This window comes from Petaurus breviceps, unplaced genomic scaffold (genome assembly GCF_028583685.1).
Source record: "Petaurus breviceps papuanus isolate PSGF00001 unplaced genomic scaffold, PetGlider_PUasm1.0 90849, whole genome shotgun sequence".
NCBI lineage: Eukaryota > Metazoa > Chordata > Mammalia > Diprotodontia > Petauridae > Petaurus > Petaurus breviceps.
In genome coordinates this window covers 17614128-17635211 of record NW_027187361.1, presented here as the reverse complement: position 1 = coordinate 17635211, position 21084 = coordinate 17614128, and the positions used below count along the sequence as shown (strand labels likewise).

General features: G+C 41.6%; 1 protein-coding gene and 1 non-coding gene across 2 annotated transcripts in view; one reads left to right on the top strand and one right to left on the bottom strand.

Annotated features, from left to right (window-relative positions):
• CYFIP1 (cytoplasmic FMR1 interacting protein 1) overlaps positions 1 to 21084 on the bottom strand; it is a 174961-nt gene that overhangs the window by 149460 nt on the left and 4417 nt on the right. The window lies entirely within an intron of this gene.
• Positions 19001 to 19108, top strand: LOC138149880 (U6 spliceosomal RNA). The gene has a single exon (XR_011165456.1). It is a non-coding gene; the product is annotated as a U6 spliceosomal RNA (small nuclear RNA).

Sequence of the window (21084 nt, the reverse complement as noted above, 5' to 3'; positions counted from 1 at the left end):
AAAAGAACAAAGTCAAAAAGTGTCCAGCAGAGAACAAAAGAAAACTCACAAGGAAGCAAAGAAAAAATGGACAATTCTCAACACAAGTATTATTTATCACATGGGCTTTCTTGAAGTAAAAATTTATTGTAACATATTTTGAATCCTCTCATGTTCTGCTATGCACACAACACGCTTTTTTTTCCCTTTCTAACTTTGTATTTAAGCTCCAATATTTAAATTTATATATTTTTGTTTCTTTTCTCTATTCTGTATTTGTGTTCTGGCATTCGAGTCTAAAATAAAATTTTGGGGAAAAAAAGAAAAAATTCCAAACATGTTCTTTTTTAGCCTTTCCGCCTTCAATCTATGGTCCCAATCTCTCTTCCTATTCCATGCTGAACTAGAAAGGGCACTCTGCCCTCCACCAACATCTTACCTCTCAATACCCTGCAACCCAGATTCAGACCCCACCACATGGACTACAACATGTCTCTCCAAAGTTATCAATGATTCCTTAACTGTTAAATCCAATGGGCTTTTCTTAGACCTTCGCAGCCTCCCTTGGCTTTAGCACCATTGCTTTCATTTCACATGTGAAATGTCCAAAATAGAAACATTATTTTCCTTCCATCTGTTTTACCTTTAGATATAAAGGTAAAGTCCTTCACAATCTGGCTCCAACTTACATTTCCTGCCTTGTTGTAAGACTGCTCCCCTTCATGTTTTCTACAATTCATTCAAACTAGCATCTTCCATATCTGGGTGCCTTAGCACAACACACCCCTGAACTGCTCTACTGTTTGAGTCAATCAGCAAACATGAAAAGCCTACTATGTGCCAGGCACTGCACGGGAATGCAGTAGAAGGTTCAGGGAAAGAAGTTATGAGCAGACTACAGGTCTGATTGCTACAGACAACAGTAACAAGCATTTATAAGGGATTTAAGGTTTGCAAAGGCCTTTTATCCATTATCTCATGAACCTCACAAGACCCCTGACTTCACTCTTTTCTATTATCTCTACCAGATAAAATAATCTTCAGACGGGGAAGAAATGATCCAGAATAATTAACAGGACACTGAAAAACATTATAATGAGCAGTAGTTGCCTTCAGTGAATTCGGTATACTAGGCAATTTTTTAATGTGAGTTATATCTATCAATATTTACCATATTCGAAATAAAAACACTTTCATAGTATTATGAAATAGTTTTGATCTCAAAGGATCCCTCCACAAGGATCTCCAGACCACACTCTGATAATACTGAAAAAATGTTGTGACTGCTCAGCTGTTAGCACCTTCCCCTCTGAAATGATCTCTCTTGGGCAGCTAGGTGGCACAGTGAGTAGTGCTCGGCCCATGGAATCAGGAAGACCTGAGTTCAAATCCAGCCTCAGAAACTTGACACTTACTAGCTGTGTAACCTTGGGCAAGTCACTTAACCCCAACTGCCTTGCCTTCCCCCCTCCAAAAAATAAATGAGAGAAATGATCTCTCTCTCTCTCCCCCTCCCTAAATAGACAGATATCTTGTAAGTATGTACCTAGTTATTTATGTTTGTTATCTCTCCATCAGAATGTGAGCTCCTTCAGGGCAGGCCTGTTTTATGTCTGCAGCTCTTATCAAAGTGCCTGGAACATAATAAGAGCTTAATAAGTATTTGTGGATTTAACTGTTGCTGAGCTTTGAAAAATCAGGGAGAAAAAGAAAAGAGACACAGGACCAGAGACAAGTAAATGTCCTTATTTTCAAAACAGGGAGAACTATTTAAATTACTTAAATTGAAGAATTTTCAATTGTTTACTTAAATTTTTGTTTGATTGAAATTATTTATTTAAATATAAATTTCATTTTAAATATTTATAATTTTTAGTTTAAATTTAAAATGTAATTATTTAAAAGATTTTTTAAAGATTAGTGAACTTAGCTTCAATTCTTGTCAAAATCCACTAATAAAACACAAAAATATTTTGTGAGCCCTTAAAGGAAGTGATTAACACTACCAGCCAGAAGAATTCATCAAGAACAGGTCATGCTAGCTTCATCACTTTTTTTTTTTTTTTTGCCTTTTGGAGGGCAATTGGGGTTAAGTAACTTGCCCAAGGTTACACGGCTAGTTTTTTTGTGTGGGCGTTAAGTGTCTGAGGCCACAACGGAACTCGGGTCCTCCTGACTTCAGGTCCTCCTGACTTCAGGGCCGGCGTTTTATTCATTGTGCCACCTAACCGCCCCTACATTTCCTTTTTTAAAACAAGATTAATAGTCTGGTAAATCAGGGAAATACCACAGACTATAAATATATCTAGGCAGCTATATAGGGCAGTGAATATAGTACATATAGTAGTATAGTGCCAGAGCTGGAGTCAGAAAGCCCTGAGTTCAAATCTGGCCTCAGACACTTATAAGCTGTGTGATCCTGGGCAAGTCACTTCACCTCATTTGCCTCAGTTGTAAAATGAGCTGGAGAAGGAATGGAAAACCATTCCAGTATCTTTGCCACGAAAATCCCAAACGGGGTCATGAAGAGTTAGACCAGATTGAATGACTAAATGACATTGTGGATTTATAATGGTACCAATGTCAATCTTCAGGGAGGTCTCCAACCAACTTCCTCAATACTTAATTAAAAGTGTGGCTGGAACTAAAGATAGCATAGTAATCAAGTTCTGTCAGATCTATATTGATAAGGGATTGAATCTATGACCAAACAAGAGATAAAGGAAATTAAGAGGTAATTTTGATTGCATGGAATTAAAAAGCTTTTGCAAAAACTAATATAGCTAAAATTAAAAGGAAAACAGAAAACTGGATAAAAAATTTCCAGAAAGTTTCTCTGATAAAGGTCTCATTTCTCAAATATATAGGGAACGGAATGAAATTTAGAAAATTAAGAGCCATTGTTCAGCTGATAAATGGTCAAAGGATATGAACAGGCAGTTTTTAAGAGAAATCAAAACTACCTATAGTCACATAAAAATGCTCTAAATCACTATTGATTAGAAAAATACAAATTAAAATACTCTGCGATACTATTTCACATCTATCAAATTGGCTAAGATGGCAGAAAAGGAAAATGATAAACGTTGGAGGGGATGTGGGAAAACTGGAACACTAATGCTCTGCTGGTAGAGTTGTGAACTGCTCTAACAATTTAGAGAACAACTTGGAACTCTGCCCAAAGGGCTATAAAACTGCATACCCTTTGATCCAGCAATAACACTTCTAGGTCTGTATCCCAAAGACATACAAAAAAGGGAAAAGGACCTATTTGTAAAAAAAATATTTATAGCAGCTCTTTTTGTGGTGGCCAGGAAGTGGAAGTTAAAGGGCTGTCCATCAATTGGGGAATGGCTGAACAAGTTGTGGTATATGATTGTGATGAATACTATGAGCAGGCAGACTTCAGAAAAACCTGGAAAGACTTATATGAACTGATGTTGAGTGAAGTGAGTAGAACCATGAAAATACTGTACACAGTAATAGCAATATTGCAAAGACGATCAACTGTGAAAGACTTAGATACTCTGATCAAGATAATGATCCAAGACAAATCCAAAGGATTCATGATGAGAAAATGCTATCCACCCCTCCAGAGAGGGAACTGATGAATTCTGAATGCAGACTGAAGCATATTTTTTAAACTTTCTTTATTTTCATTATTTTGTTTGTGTTTTCTTCTGCAACATGGTTAATACGGAAATGTGTTTTGTATGACCTCACATGTATAATCAAAATCAAAGTGTCTGCTCTTTTCAATGAAGGGGAAGGCATGGGAGGGACAGAGAGAATTTAGAACTCAAAAGTTTAAAAAATGATTGCTAAAACTTTTTTAACTTGTAATTGGGAAATATTTAATGAAATAAATAAAAATATTTTTAAATAATAAAGTGTGTATGGGTGTAGCAGCAAGCACCTTAGCATACCCAGGATAGCTGCTAGCACAGGTTCCTAGATCTGCTTTTCTAAAGGAAAGCAGCTCAAAATGGGTTAACAATCTTGCTTTAATCAAACATATGTCATTTACCTAATTCAGGGGGAAAAGGACAGCACCCCAAACTTCATAGAATACAAATAGACAAAGAAAACAGATAGAAACAGATCAGCAGACAGGCTTCCAACTGTCTGACCATTACCTCCATACCTAGTCAGTTACCAGAGAGGGAAGCATCAGCATCTGGGTTTTCAAAGCCAGGGGGCTCAACGGCTGCCCAGCGTCTCATCTGGTCAAATCACACAACTCTTCTCAAAGTGAGCCCCAAACCAAAACCTCAAATCAGGATATAGATAGCCTTCTCCTGGGTCAGAGAACATCACAGCCCTCTTAACCCACTGCCCAATCACAAAGCAACAAGGTGTGGGTGTTCCTAAAAAACAAGCCTCCCACCACAGGCTCCATGTGACCATATTCAGCCTATTGGGGGCAGAGTATATTTTCAAATCTGGGAAGGTTCTCAGAGTCATTTAAGCCTATCAGAGGGCCAAGGGGCAGGGAAGATCTTAGATTCCCATAACAATGGGGGGCAGTTTACAAAGCTGGGAAATAAGTGTAGTTGGGCTGGAGGCATAGTTAACATGTTGAATAATAGTACCGGCTTTTGGACCAAATCCATGATTTTGACTGGTATAAGGAACTATTTCTCAACCAAAATAAACTAAGCACATAAATATAGGCTGTGTGTTACCCTGTAATGTTAATGGAATATGAAGATCCTCCTCATCCATTCAGAGGCCTATGTGGCCACATGTGTTCCCAGGTCTAAAGGTACACAGGTATTTCAATCACAGATGTCTTGCTGCTTTCACAGCTGTGAAACATCCTGGGTCACACAGAGTCCACAGGGGAGGAACTTGCCAAAAGGGAACCTTCCTTAGGCGAGGTTTGCTTGCAGGAAGGCTTTCACAGCTTTTGGTACTAAGTTAATAGGCACTAACAACGGTTGTGATGCCTTCTGGCTCTGAGCCTATTAGTTGAAAACTATATAGATTGGGAGGCTGGTATTTTACTTTGGGGGCTCGCTCATGAGAAGGATCTTTTGGTTCCCTGGTCTGGGCTCTGAGCAGCTGTTTGTTAAGAGAGGCCCCCCACTCCTCAGATGTTGGTGCTCTCCCAGTTCGGGGGTATATGTAGGTGATTGCATTATTCTGCTTGGACAGTCGGAGCCCTGTCTGTTGGATTCTTTCTTGGATACTCACTTCCTTCTACTTATCTGTAACTAAAGTAAGACAGTTGACCCCTTTAAAGTTGTCTCTTTAAAAAAGCAGATCCAAGAATGTGTGCTAGCAGGCCATTGTGGGTATGCTACGGTGCTTGTTAATAATACACATCCTATCTTCAAAATCACAGGTTGAAAAGAGTATAGGAAGCAAAGGATTAATTTCTTGTTGTTTCCTGTCATGTTTCTACCCAAGGAAGAACACCCCTGAACCCACCATTTATTGTGAGTGGCATCAAAATGTTCACTGTGTTGCAGAAGTGAAATGCTGTGGAAATACAGGCACATGAATGGACTGCTTATGGCACTGTGCCTTGGTCCAACCCTTCTGGAAAGCAATTTGGAATTACGTTAAGGAAGAGAGTACGGTGCTTACAACCTTTGACCCAGAGCTCTCACTGCTACCCCTGCACCCCAAGGAGGGAAATAACTAAGGTCTCACTGATACCAAAATGAACGGCAGCATTTTTTGTGGTAGTGAAGAAACAAACATTGAGTAGACAATGGCTAAACAAGTTGTGGTGTGTGAATGTAACAGAGTGTGCCCTAAGAAACAGCATGTATGGAATTCAGAGCATAGGAAGACTTACTGTATATTAAAGTGATATGAAGTATGGAGAACCAGAAAAGCAATAAATTACAAGACATATAGAAAAAATAAGAAAACAAAACGATGTTGTATCATCTGGGTGATCAAGCTCATCCCTTGAAAAGGGGAAAGACCAACAGATTCAGAGTTGGAATCCAGGTTCAAACCCTGCTTTGGCCAGTTGCTACCAGTGTTATTTGGACAAGCAAACTGACCTCTTTGGGCCTAAATTTCCTAAGTGGGTTGGACTAGATGGCCCCTAAGGAAACTTCCATTTCAAAACCTATTAACAAGAAAAAACTCCTACCAATGCAAATTTGCATCTGCTCTACACCTTATAGGGGAAGTTGGTGGCACAGTGAACAGAATACTGGCCCTGGGATCAGAAGGACCTGAATTAATATGTGACCTCGGACACGTACTAGTTGTATGACCCTGGGCAAGTCACTTCACCCCGTTTGTCTCAGTTTCCTCATCTGTTAAATAAGCCGGAGAAGGAAATGGCAAACCACGCCAGTATCTTTGCCAAGAAAACCCCCAAATGGGTTCATGGAGAGTTGGACATGACTGAAGCATCTTATAATCTCCTTTTAAAAAAGTATTGCTATATTTTTATATTACCTACTATCTATCTACTTCTGCCTGGGTAGTCTTATGACAAATAGAAGGAAAAAAGACAGTTCAACAAACTAATCAATCCATAAACCAAGACCAACATTATGTGTATGTAGTGTTCCACAATCCCCCAACTCTGCCAAAGGAGGGAGGTCTGCAATTTATATTATAAAATCAAGACATAACGAGAGATCAAGGAACTTGCCCAAGGTCCCCTCACACAGTCTGTGCCAAAGGCAGGATTTGAATGCTGGGCTTCCTCACTTAAGAAGTTGGCTCTCTATACATGAGATCAGAGGTGCCAAAATCAAATACAAACAAATCACTGCTGACACATATTTACTTAAAAAGTCGCAAAGTGACATTTTTAACGTTTTATTGTATTTTTATTTTGTTAAATATTTTCTTATAACATTTTAATCTAGGTGAGTCTGATACGTCTGCATTGCAACAGGGTGCCTCATAATTATAATATCGATATCTGTAGCCCTTCAGCATCTTGGGATGACAAAATCTGGATCCAAACAAGAGTCTGACTAGCTAGAATGGAGAGTTAAATCTAGTTAAGGAGAAATTTAATACAAATGTAAAGTCCTATACTTTAAGATTTTTTTAAATTATGTAAATGAAAAAGACTAGGGGTTTTAAGTGCCTACTAACTCAATGCCAGGCAGGAGTGGTGGTTTTCTAAATCAGTGTGCAGGATCCAGGATCTGTTTCTATTTAAGAAATCATGGTTCAAGAGGGCAGCTAGGTGGTGCAGTGAATAGAGCACCAGCCCTGCAGTCAGGAGCACCTGTGTTCAAATCCAGCCTCAGACACTTAACACTTAGTCATGTGACCTTGGGCAAGTCACTTAACTCCAATTGCCCTTCCAAAAAGAAATCATGGTTCTGTTTGCTTTTTTTTTTTGGGGGGGGGGGGGGCAAACTGATACTTGAATAATCCAATGATAAATGGATCCTTCCCTACCCCTACCCTAACAGACTGCAACACAAGGCCCCCTCCCACCAAGTACCATGATCAGATGCTCAGTTATTCACAAGTTGATGCAACCAAAAAACTGGAAATAATCAACAGAGGGAGGGCACCAGGATGAAGGGGAACTGAGAAAAGTTTCTTGTGGAAGGTAAGAATTTAGCTGGGACTTAAAAGAAAGTCAGAGACTAATGTGAAACTGTGTTTAATAGGAATGTATGTGTAGAGACCAAATCAGACTGCAAGCTGTCTTGGGGAGGGAGAGGGAAGGGTTGGGGGGAGAACATTGAAAATTTATGGAAGTGAATGAATGTTGAACACTAAAAATTAATTAATTAATTGGGAGGAAAAAAAAAAGGAAAGTCAGACAGGCCAGGAGGTGAAATGAGGAGACGAGCCTGCCAAGTAAAGGGAGAGAAAATGTCACCATCTTCTAAGGGTCAAAACCCTCAACTCATCTGACTGCTCCCCTTTATATTCCTTTTTTGGAGGAGGGGGGAGGGCAGGGCAATTGGGGTTAAGTGACTTGCCCAAGGTCACACGGCTAGTAAGTGTGTCAAGTGTCTGAGTCTGAATTTGAACTCAGGTCCTCCTGACTCCAGGGCCGGTGCCCTATTCACTCCGTCACCTGGCCTCCCCCCCTCCCCTGCCTCCAGTCACTTCCTCCTCTCTCACGAGTCCTTTTCCATGTATCTTCCCATTCCCACTGGCTTCTCCTACTTCAAGGTCTTTGGCATCAGGATTTTCTCCAAAGAATCCTAACTGGTCTCCCTGACTTCCCTCACTCCAATCCATCAGAACAGTCTTACAAAAACATCCTGACTTGAATCTTGTCGTTATCCTGTAGGCAGGTGGAAGCTATGGAATAAACAGTTTTGGATCGGGGAAAATTCAAACTCACTAGCTGAGTTTAAGGTTCCATACAATCTGACCTCAACCTAACCTTCCAGCCTGACCCCCTATCACCTCGTGCCCAAACTACTACCGTAATCTACGAACGGGTCTCCCTGCTTCTTGTCTCCTGTTTTCATCCATTCACCAGACTGCTGCCAATGTCATTTTCGTTTTATTTCCTTTTTTTTAATTTGCAGGGGGGAAGGTAGGGCAATTGGGGTTAAGTGACTTGCCCAAGGTCACACAGCTAGTTTTCTGTGAAGTGTTTTTAGTCATATTTGAATATCAGGTCCTCCTTACTCCAGGACCGGTGCTCTATTCACTGCCCCACCAATGTCATCTTCTTCAAGCACAGATCTGACTCTATCATTCCTCTTATTCGATAAGCTCAAGCAGCTCCCTGTTGACTAAAAAGATCAAATAACAAATCCTCCATTTAGCTTCTAGTTTCAGCCTCTTTCCCATCCCACTGGACAGCGACTGATCTGTGGGTCTTGTCTCTATCAAACTATCTTATATTTAACTACTATGTTTATTCTGTACATATGCACATGCATTGTTCCCCCCCAAGAAGGTAAACTCCTTAGTTTTAACTCCTTTCATTCACTGGATCTGTATCACGATCACCCATAGTGTCTGACACATAGTAGGCACTTGATTGATTGATTTCACACTCACTCCTGCATTCTTGGCCATATGGATTGTCCAGGCAAACAGCTCCACTCACCAACCCTAAAACACTCCACATGCATGTTCCTACCTCTTCTCCTTCAACCATCCTATTCCCTAAAATGTGGGTTACCTGGCCACACTCAATATTCACCTAGGACTATCCAAGCCATCCTTGAAGGCCCTGACCAAACGCCATCTTCTCAATTAAGGTTTCTTTTACCACCATAACCTGACATGATCTTTTTCTAATCTAAATTCTTAACGCTTCTCTGCCATTTATCAAATACCTATCTTTGCACATGTGCTGCCACCACTATTAGAGTGTAATCTTGCCCAGGGGAGAGGATCATGTCATTGATTTCCCCAAATCCAAAACATGTGGTAAAGGGGCCTCAACTACAAAAGGCACTCACTCAAATATTTGCTGAATGAATAAATAAGCTCAAGAGACCAATGGAGAAAGGGTGTATGTAATGTAGTCATTCCTGAAATTCCGGATGATAGAACTAATTATAAAAACCCGGGCTTGAGAATACACCCCAATCACATGTGGTAAGTAACAAGTAAGTTTGCTATTCGCTTGGGAAGTTTTGGTTACTTGGAACCTGGTGGTGCAGCAGATAGAGGGCTGGGTCTGGAGTCAGAAAGATCCAAGTGTCAGAAGGGGGTGAATATGAGAGAGGAAGGTAGAAAAACAGACTCCGACAGCTAACTGTATATTGGAGGGGTAAGAGAATGAGGACATCCCCACACCATGACTGGGAGGGGAGGGAAAGGGAGGGAAAGGGAGGGAAAGGGAGGGGAAGGGAGGGGAAGGGAGGGGAAGGGAGGGGAGGTCCTGAGAAGTTTGGTTGTTTTGTCAGTGTTACTTAGCCGTTTTCCTTTATCACAAACAAGGGCTCAGTAAGGGTAGGGAAAACACAGGAGGAAATGACTGTGATGTAAAAAAACAAATACAAAAGGCACCAGTTTTTAAAATGGAAAAAATGTGACCCTGGGCAAGTCACTTAACCTCCTGTTTTCAGTTTCCTCATCTGCACAATGGGAAGGGTGGACTAGATGGCCTCAGAGGTCCCTTTCAGCTCTCCATCTATTGTAGTTCAGTCATTTTTCAGTCATGCCTAACTCTCTGTGACCTCATTTTGAGATATTCTTGGCAAAAACACTGGAGTCATTTGCCATTTCCTTCTCCAGCTCCTTTTACAGATGAGAGACTGAGACGAACAGGGTTAAGTGACTTGCCCAGGGTCACACAGCTAGTAAGTGTCTGAGGCCTGACTCCAGGCCTGGCCCTCTAGCCACTGTGCCATGTAGCTGCAGATGATAATACTAAAACAAACAAAAAAGACCAGTGAGCTGACTGACAATAACTTTAGCTAAGCATGCTTCACTAATAAATAAATTTGCATCCACCAAAGCACTGTACTGGCAAGTGCATGGAGACTGAGCTAGGAACACTCTATACCTTGCTTCTCACAAACAGAACCCATTCAAGAACAAATTAAAAAAAAAAAAACCAAGCTTTCAGGGCAGCTGGTTGGCACAGTGAATACAGCACCACACCAGCCCTGGAGTCAGAAGGACCTGAGTCTTAACACTTACTAGCTGTGTGCCCTTGGGCAAGTCACCTAACCCCAACTGCCCTACCTTCCCCCTCCAAAAAAGTAAAAAAAAAAAAAACCTCAAAAATCAAGCTTCTTTTATTCTGCCAAATTGTGTGTCATAGTTTGGAGAAAGGCACAAAGCAGACCTAAGTCAATCACATTTGGGGATTTTCAGTATTTTTTCAGATTTGACACCAAAGACCACCTCTCCCCATTAAGATGGGCACTAAGGGATTCGATGCTACCTTCACTGAGATCCTTCCCATTTTTCATCACAGTAGGGTGACAGTGCTGGGTTCTCAAAGGCTGTGGGAGCCAAGCATAAATCTGGCCGGGCCTACCAAGCTGAAAAGGTTTCAATTCAAGTCCTCCAGCCAGGTGAGTGTTGGCTCATCTCCTGTCTGAGGACCAGTCTTGCTGAATTTGGAATGGTGCATCCTCAGAGAGACTGGCCACCAGGGCATTTTTGACCACAGAAATTCAATCAACCAATAAGCATTTCTTAAATGCCTACTACATACCAGAAACTTGTCCAAGTCCTGAAGATACAAAGACAATGAATGAAACTATCTCTACTAGCAAGGTGTTTACATTCTAATGGACAGACAAGGGGATAAAACATGCATGTGATACACACACTAAATTAAGAAAAATAAATACTGGGGCGGCTAAGTGGCATAGTGAATAGAGCACCGGACCTGGAGTCAGGAGGACCTGAGTTCAAATCCGGCCTCAGACACTTGACACACTTACTAGCCGTGTGACCCTGGGCAAGTCACTTACCCTCATTTGCCTCATTTTCCTCATCTATAAAATGCCAGAGAAAGAAATGGCAAAGCACTCCAGTATCTCTGCCAAGAAAACCCCAAATGGGGTCACAGAGTCAGACATGCCTAAAAAACGAAGGATCAACAAACAACATATCTGATTCTATAAGCAATAACAGTAATAGTCTAGTCGCTAGGGTTTATTTACATTGTGCTTTTATCTCACTCCATCTTCACAACACTGGGAGGTCGGTGTTTTCATTCCATTGAACAAACAGAGGTTAAGTAACTTACTCAGGGTCACCTGCGGCTGGATTTGAACTCAAGTATTCCCGACCTCAAGACCAACACTCTATCCACTGTTACCCGGAGCCACCTCGTAGGGGCCACTGTTGCCACCTCGTAGGGGCCACTGGAGTCTGTGGAGTAGCTGGATTTGTGCTTCACAGACCGCAGTGTAGAGAATGACTTGGAATGAGGTAAGGAGACCAATAAAGAGGCCACTGCCATAATCTAGGTTAGAAGGCCTAAACATGGCGGCAGTGCAAGAAGGCAGAGGGCGGATCGTGGGAGAGATGGTGTGGACGTAGAATGTCGAGGTCTGGGCACTGTGGAAAGGAGTTATGGGTAATGCTAAAGTGACGAACCTGGAAGTCAGGGTCTGGACGCAGCCCGGGACTGAATTCAAGCAGCTTCTTCAAAGTCAGTCCTCTTCCCCCTCCATAGAAACAGGGAATTCTGGAAGAGAGGTGAGTTTGGAGGGAAAGAGAGCGAATCTGTTTTGTGCTTGAAGGGTTTGAAATAACCCCATGACAGCCAGTTTGAAATTATCTAAGAGTAAATTGGTGATAAGGGACTGAAATTCGAAGGAGAGGCTGAGGGGGAGATAAGCAGATCTGCCAGTCACATGCAAAGAGATGAACTAATGAGGTCACCAAGTGAGGAAGTATAGAGAGAGAAGGGTAAGAGGCCTAGGACCAAGTCTTGGGGAAAAAACAGAGTAAGGATGTGTGATCTGGATGGTGAGCCTGCAATGGAGAATGCCACAAAAAGCTAGAGACAGAGAGAGGAGGCTCAAGAAGGATAAGGTCTATTAGATCCGACAATCTGAGAGATCCTTGGTAACTCTGGAGAGAACTGTAACTGAATGATGAGATCGGACGTCAGACTGTAAAGGATAGAGCGATGAGGGAGAAAATGAAAGGGGAGGCAGCAAATTTAGACGCTTCTTTCCAAGGAGTGTGGCTGAAAAAGGGAAGAGATATTGGACAACAGCTTGAGGGGATGGTAATAATTCCAGTGACGATTTAAGGATGGGGGAGATCGGGCACGTTTCAGAGCAGTAGAGAGGGAGAGAAGATAAAGATTTGAGAGGAGAAATGCGGCTGCAATCTGTTGGAGAAACTGGAAGGGGCAGGAGGATGAAGGGCGCATGCAAAGGGTCGGGCCTTGGCAAGGAGAAGAGCCATCTCATTGTCAGAGGCAGAAAGGGAGAAAAAATAGGAGATGATGTTAAAGGGTTTTAGGATGAAGAGAAGGGAGGAGGTGGCTCACATCAGCCTCCGTTTCCTCATCCTTAGGAGGGGAAAGGAGGCACAGGAGGCTTCAGAGAAGATTTGGAAAAAAAAACTTTGGGGGAGAGTGAGACAGGGAATCCAAAGGGGAAGAGTATAAGGCCTGGAGACAAAAAGACCAGGTGAAGTCAGAGAACATTCATCTATAATGTACCCAGTCAGCACAGTCATGTGACTTCCTCTTAGTTCAGAAGCCTGTGATTCAGGGCGAGGTAACCCAAGGATAAGGCTTAGCACTGACAGAACAAGGCTGGAGAGCAGAAGACAGTGTAGGACTGAAGCAGCTAACCACAAAGTCAAGACTACCCTGAGGGAAGTAAAGTCAGGGCAGAGAGAAGGACCAGAGAAATAAGTGAGTCCAGGGGGACTGGGGATCTGGATGAGATTAAAGAACGATGCTAACACCTCCTAAGATTATCCCCAGTTTATTCTATGTCTCCCCACATCAGACAGGGAGGGAGCTCCTCGAGAACAGGGACTGTTTTCTGTCTTTCCTTAGTATCTTCGTACTTAGCACACAGACTGGAAAAGACTAAGAATTGGGGTGAATTGACTTGATTTAGGAGGAGAGATGGAATGAGAAGCTGTGGTCAGACAGAGGTATGTCAAGAACTTTTAATTAGGGATTACTTCTTGATTACGCTCAGAGAGGATCGACGCAGACGGTTTTATCTCTGGATGGCGGAAGATAGAAATAATCAAAGAGATTGAAATGAACTGAGGCTACCAAGGAAGACTGATATGAAGGAAAGGATTCCTGGAGAAATGGAGCACTCTTAGCAATTATTTATGTAAAGAGAAAAAGAACAGGGGTCTGGGAATATTAACAGAAACTTTCACACCAAATCCTTAAATTAAAAAGTTTAAAGATGTACTAACCATGAAAATCGCCAACACAAAATTATTAAAAACCTCCCTATCATTCTGAATGAGCAAGTATATTAACACGCAGACCAACTCCTTCAGGAACCCAGGATTACCCTCAAGATCTTTCTGGCCCAAATGTTTTTGTAGTCATGTGAAGAGAGAGCTTTACAGACACACCATCCCTACAATGGGAGTTCTGTTCGTGAATGCCAAACTGTCCTGGAAAAGCCTTTTCCTGCTTTTATCATTTGCTCTAATATGAATTTTCTAGGCCAAATCAGCCTCTCAGAGTTGACAGTTTTAAGATATTCTAACTCAGTATTCTTCAGACTGTACTGCAAAAATCCTGCCTTCTATTTATAAAAAAGTGTTTCAAACTTCCATCTTTAATTACATACAATTTTGGCACACGGCTGATTTCTACAGTCTTAAAAAGAATGACAGAACATGCAGAAGGATAATGAATAGGCAATCACTTCAAACTAGAAGTGGTCAGGAAGAGTCTAATAAAATGGGAAGATGGTCCAATTCCAGAATGAATTTCAATAGTCATAACTAGGGAGATAAATTTACCTCCATTCTCCAAGTATTTGCTAAATGCCTATAATGTACAAGGCACCATGAATAGAAAAAAACAGAAGGAAAAAAACCCATCACTACTTTGGAGAAGCTTATATTCCAGTATGGGGAAGTAAGACATACACAATTCAAAATCCAATTCAGAAAGCATTTAAATGCTTAGTTCCGCTATGTCAGACGCTGGATAAAAAGACAGAAATCAAACCATTCCTACTCTCAAGAAGCTTTCATTCTTTTGAGAGGAAAACAACAAATATACATGATGTCTATGTACAAAACGTATAGCCAAATTATTTGGGTAAAGTTAGAAAACTCTAATAATTGGGAGGGTGAGGAAGATGACAGCTATGTCTTTAAGGGAAGGCTATCCCTGAGATGTTACTGAGGAGGGAGAGCATTCTAGGCATTGAGATGATTGCAGCAGGCAATAACTTCAACGGCCCAAGAAGAAAAGGCCCCAGTAAACATCTCAAGTGAACCCATAGACATTGAAACCAACAAGCATGCTTGTAGTCACTTGACACTCCAAGTTCCTTCCCAAAACTTTAAACTCCCTACACCTTTTAATCTGAGCAGCCAGAAACCACCTTTCAAAAATAGAAGAAAAATATCCCAAACCCCATATCCAATCACTTACCAAATCCTGCTGCCTGCATCTTGGTAACACATCTTATCTTCTGCCCCTTCTCCTCGGACACTGCCACCATTGGTGCAACCCATCACCTCACACCTACTTTACTGTAACAGCTTTCTGGTTGGTCTCTTTGCCTCAAGTCTCTCCCCACTCCAGTCCATCCTCCACCAGAGTTGTTAAATTGATCTTTTTAAAGCACAAGTCTAACCATATCATCCTTACCCTCAATCCCATTCAGTAAATTCTAGTGGATCAAATATAAAATACATATATATATATATTTAATATATCAAATATAAAATCCTCTGGCTTTTAAAGTCCCTCATAATTGGTTTGTAGTGCCAATGCAATATTCACAGTGCCTACGATCGCTATAAATATACCTGCATGGTGCTCAATGGCAAAATATAACAGATTCTCCATATAGAAGACAAAAGCAAAACATTTATTCTGACACCAGAACACCGAACCCCAACACTAGTAAGCTGATTCCATTATAGTAGCAAAGAAGTTAATAAGCCACAATGGTACAGAGAGCCACACCATCTTTTAGCCTTCTTACAAACCAAAATTTTTACTCACAAGCTTGACTGACTCCCTAGGACAAATGCTCTCCACCTCAGCTAGCTCTGGTTCCCAGCTTCCTGTGGACTCTGCTCCACCCTTCACCCTCCCACCGTGGCTCCATGTGATTCCATTTAGCCTGTTAGGGGGAAGAGTTTATTGTCAAAGCAGGGAAGGTCTTCAAATTCTCTTAGACTTCCTAAGGGGCAAGGGAGATCCTCCAGTTCCCATTACCAATCACATGGTGCCTTCCTACCTGTCCGGTCTTCTTATGCCTTTCTCCCCTCCATATACTCTGTGATCAGAGGACAATGACAGAGACACTCCATCTCCTGCCTCCTAATGCTTTCAATGACTGTCCCCCATTCCTAGAATTATGGCTGCCTCTGGGATTCCCTCAATTCTAACCCACTTTCCCCGAAGAAGGCCGTCCCAGCCCTCCTTAATCTTAGTGCCTGCTCTGAGACTATCCTGAATCTGTCCTGTCCGTACCTTGTTTGTACCTGACTGTCTGCAGTGCTGTCTCCCCATTGTACTACAGGCTCTGTGGGAACGGGGACTGGCTTTTTGCCTTTCTTTATACCCTCAGGGCTTATCACAGTGTCTAGCACATAGAAGTACTTAATAAATGCTTAACCTGACCAAAAAAACTGCTAACTTTTTCTTATTTTCTTCTCTGACAAAAACCAAATAAAACAAGGGGGTGATATTTTTACTTTACAATTTTTTTTCTCTAACCAAAGTATTTCTAGAACCCTGAGAGCTGAATATTGTGGTAAGAACAATTTGTCCTGCAGGGTCGGCTAGTATTTTCTTAAAAAAAAAGAATGGAACTTGGGGTGGCTAGGTGGTGCAGTGAATAAAGCACCGGCCCTGGAGTCAGGAGGACCTGAGTTCAAATGTAACCTCAGACACTTAACACTTACTAGCCGTGTGACCTTGGGCAAGTCACTTAACCCCAACTGCCCTGCCCTCCCCCCTCCAAAAAACAAAAATAATAATAATGAAATTGTCCTTGTTGATTGACTGGATTTTATCCTACACATAAATTAGAAGATAACCCTGAAAAACTGGTTGCAAACATCGTACCTTAAATCACTAGTGAACACCCTATTTGAACCTGAGCACCTGGCAGCAAAGTGGATTAGGTCTGAGGTGGCTGTGTTCTAGACTGCTCCTAGGGTTCAGAATTAGAATGAAATGCAGCCCTTGTAAACCACTTAACAGCTAATGTGGAAAGGATACTTAGCAAGGATACAGCATCCGTTCACTTAGCGCAGCCTGCACCTGTCATTCCTGAAGAAGACGTCCCACGCTGGGAGGATACTTTTGTACTGGGGCCACAGGAAGCTGTGTCACCTGAGCCTAAGACCCCTACTATGTATCTGACACTGTGCTAGGAGATGGGGATGGAAGCACAAGGAATGAAACAATTCTACTTATCATTGCCATTTTGTTTTATGCACAACTGGGTCTTAAAACCATTACTCGAGGCAGCTAGGTGGCACAGGAAATAGAGCACTGGCCCTGGAGTCAGGAGGACCTGAGTTCAAATCCGGCCTCAAACACTTAACACAAAAACTAGCTGTGTGATCTTGGGCAAATCGCTTAACCCCAATTGCCCTCCAAAAAGCAAAAAAAAAAAAAAAAACATTACTCAAGGCCAATCAATGATATAATACTAAGACATTTTAATTTCTAATGTGGTAAATATTGATAGATATGACCCCCATAAAAAAAAGTTCTTTGGGGTGGGAAGGTGGGAGAATCTGAGTTGTAAAAGAGTCTTGAGACCAAAAAAAAATTTGGTTACTGCTGCTCAAGGCCATGCATTCAGTTCCTGTAACTATAGACACAATCATGATATACTGTATTAGGTTAGGGTTCAAACTAGCAAAAGAACTTGCAATCAATGTCTCTTTAGAGCTAACAGGCCACTAATAATGAATTTTACAACACTATCCTGAAAGCCCTTCTGGTCCTTTCCAACTCTAAATTCTATGCCTATGAGTTAGAGGAAGCATAAGTGCCAAAGAGAAATGAAAATTTTAAAACAGAAGTCGGATGCTTGGGAGCATAATTAGAAGACAGAGTCTAAATAACAGCCTCATTCTTCCAGCTTCTCTTGGTTTAGCAACAACTTGTCTAAACCTAGTTTAGGGTATGAAAAGGTGGCCATGTTACACATTGCAAGAGAATATTTTTTAGAAATTCATTGCTTTGAGATTATGTAAAGCAAGTGGTTCATACCAAGTTATTTGTCACAACTGCAAGGCTATTGTTTTTGTGATGATTTAATACCTCCTTCCAAGGTAGTTTAAGACCCACAAATCATTGAAGTTTACTTAGTAGGGATTGTCTTCTGCCTTTTTTTGGTACACTTTTTTAAAATTATTTTTTTATTATTATCACTTTTCTTTCAAAAATCTGAGACAATTTACTTTTTGTCCTGTGCGGTTTTCATTTACAATTTTTTGAAATATAGCTCTGAAAACAACAGGCTTTTAAAAAGCCCACTGTGTTTTAAATGGAGCTACCTGACTAGCCTTTAAATCCAGATCACTCTTTCACTGAGTGGCCGAGAATAGCTCCCAATCCAAACACCTCTATGGTTCCTAGTTCAGGTTTTGATGGTTTAAAATGAGTGTGAATCACAATTATTTTTTGCTCCAAGCAGAAATGTTGAGGGTCTTCCCCTCCCAGATTGGTATTTTTGTGAAAGTAAATTAGACCATCCTAGCCTATACTCATTGGATGGGCCTTGCCTCAGACACACTGAGGGCTGGGAAAGACCCCAATTTAGAAAGGCCAAGGTCATCCACTGCATCCCATGCCATTGTCAGACGCCTTGACTTCTGCCCCACCACTGGACTTCACTGACTCTGGAGGACAGAGTGAGGCTGACTCTGAGCAGCTCTGCGTCACTTAAATCCAATTCACAAGCAAGTCATGACATCACCCTCATGATGTCATTGGTCTTCTTTGAGAATGAAGGGCGAACAATAATCTCGAACACTGTGCACAATTCCTGGCACATAATAGGCATTTAATAAATGCCTGTGGACTTGACTGGCCAGAATTCATGGGGTTTGTGAAGAACATGGTGTTAGTACCCTGACAATCCTAGCTGCTCATTCTTAAAGTTTCATGAAGTTTGCTTTCATGAAGCTCAACTGTCTACACCGACTAAAACGAACTCTGTGGAGACCACAGCAGAAACAGTGTTAATAATTTATTTCACTGCCTCCATGTGACACCATTTGCACAAAAGATTTGTCCAAAAGGGTGGGGAAACCACAAACTGATTTCCACAACTGGCCAGGAAGCTAACTCAGGTAAAAGTTCCATCTCAGTTACATGTAAAGAACTGACAGGAGGCAGAGTAAGATAGCCCTAAGGCACTGACCTCAGGTAAACACCACAGTCTCTCAGCCCTTTGCATTTCCTCATCTGAGAATGGGAGTGACAGGGCTGGCTTTGGCAGCACATACACCAGAATCAGAACTAGACAAAGAAGGTCAGCATGGCCCCTGTGACAGGATGGCAGCTTACCTGCGAACAATTTCAAATGCTGTTTCAGATAAGATATGTGTGAAGCTCTCAGTTCACTCCTGGCACACAGCATACAAATGTTTAACAAAAATAAAGTGAGAATGCTAATAATGCATGTCCATCCTACCTTACAGACTTGTAAATGGCAAAAATGCTCAAATTATTTGTAAGCTATAGAACATTATATGGATATACGATGGAATGTTGTGACAGATAGAAAGAATGATCTAAAAACAATTTTACCATTTAGCTGAAGGAAAGACTATTAATTTAGGGTTCTAAGATGACGTCCTCGTGGACATGAAGTTTTGTCCCCAAATCAGGAAATTTTCTCCCCTCCTTCCCACTCCCTATCAAGATTAGCCTGATATCAAGAAAGTGAAAAACATTTAACACAATAGAATCAAAGGATTTAGGGCTAAAAGAGATCCTGGATAGCATCTAGTCCAATTCTCATTTTACAGATGAAGAAACTAACACCCAGATATGTCAAGTGACTTGCCTGAGATCACATAATCAACACACTTAGTGTTCACATGTTTCAAGTACTCACTGTTCTAGACCCTGGGAACACAAAGACAGAAATGAACTAGTCCCTGCCCTCAAAGGACTTTCATTCTATCATGGGAGAAATGTACATATAAGTACATATAATAAATATTAAGTCATTTTTGGGGGTGAGGAAAGTATACTAGCAACTGAGGTTATGAAGACAGGCTTTGTGGAGAAGTTGGTCGATGAGCTAGGTTTTGAAGGAAAACAGAAATTGTTTTTTAAAGCAATTGGGGTTAAGTAACTGGCTCAAGGTTACGCGGCCAGGTGTTTCTGGGTGGTTGCTAAGTGTCTGAGCCCACATTCGATCCCAGGTCATCCCGACTCTGGAACTGGTGCTCTTACTCGCTGTGCTACCTGGCCGCCCCCAAAACAGAAATTCTAAAAGGCAGGGGAACATGGGGGACAATCTATGGGCAAAAGCCCAGAAATGGACTGTTGTGCACTAGCATGTAAAGGCAGTATGAGGACAGCTCAAAGGCTTGCTTCTATGATCTCAGGTAAAGAAAGGCTCTTTGACCAAGTTCAAGGGGATTTGGTTCTATGACCTCAGGCTGAGCACTAGTGCTGGGGTAGGTAGGAAACCTGAGGCCATAAGTGAATCCAAAGTGAAGTCTGCATTCAGTCAAAGGGACACCCTTGAGGCCCTAGAGGATCCTAGGTAGCCTCCAGGCTGAAAGTTTTGAAGGGAAGTAATTTATAAGAAGACTGGAAAGGAAAGCTGGAGGCAGATTGTGAAGGGGCTTTAATTGTGGAACAGAGGAGTTTCTATTTGACCTCAGAGGTGATAGGTGAAAGAAGAGAGGGCAAGGACAGTCTTGGCTTTACCCACATTTAAGGAGTATATTTTGGATAATGAGCCAACAAAGGAAACAGAGGTGTCATCAAACAACTAAAAGGAAAACCAAGAAAAAACAGTGTCACAAACCACCTCCCCAGGCCCCAGTGGAGGACAGCCAACAGTGTAAAAGCTGCTGAGGAGTCAAGAAGGGCGAGGATGGAGAAAACAAAACAAAACATTAAATCTGGAAATTAAGAGATCACTAGTAACGTTGGCTGAAAAGTGAATGAGAAGACAGTGTGGAGGCAAAGAGATTTTTTTCTTTCTAGGAGTCTGGTTGTGAAAAGCAAGAGCTTGAAAGAATAGAATAACCTACTACAGATTTTTTTTAAAGGATGGGAGAGAGTTAGGCTGTTCACAGACAGAAAGGAAGAGAAGGAAGCTGGGGGAGGGGTGTACAATGAGCTTTTGTCATTATCTCCCTCTTGCTCTCCCAACCCTTTCACTCACAGTCCTCTTCTAGCAGTAACAGTCTTCTAGCAGTAACTCTGCTTGGTTTTAGACAAAGGAAATTGGTGTGATTCTTTTCTAGCTTTGCATCAAGTGCAGATATTCCAGTGAGCTGATCAATAAATCCTTAACTGGATTATAAGCACCTTAAAGGCAG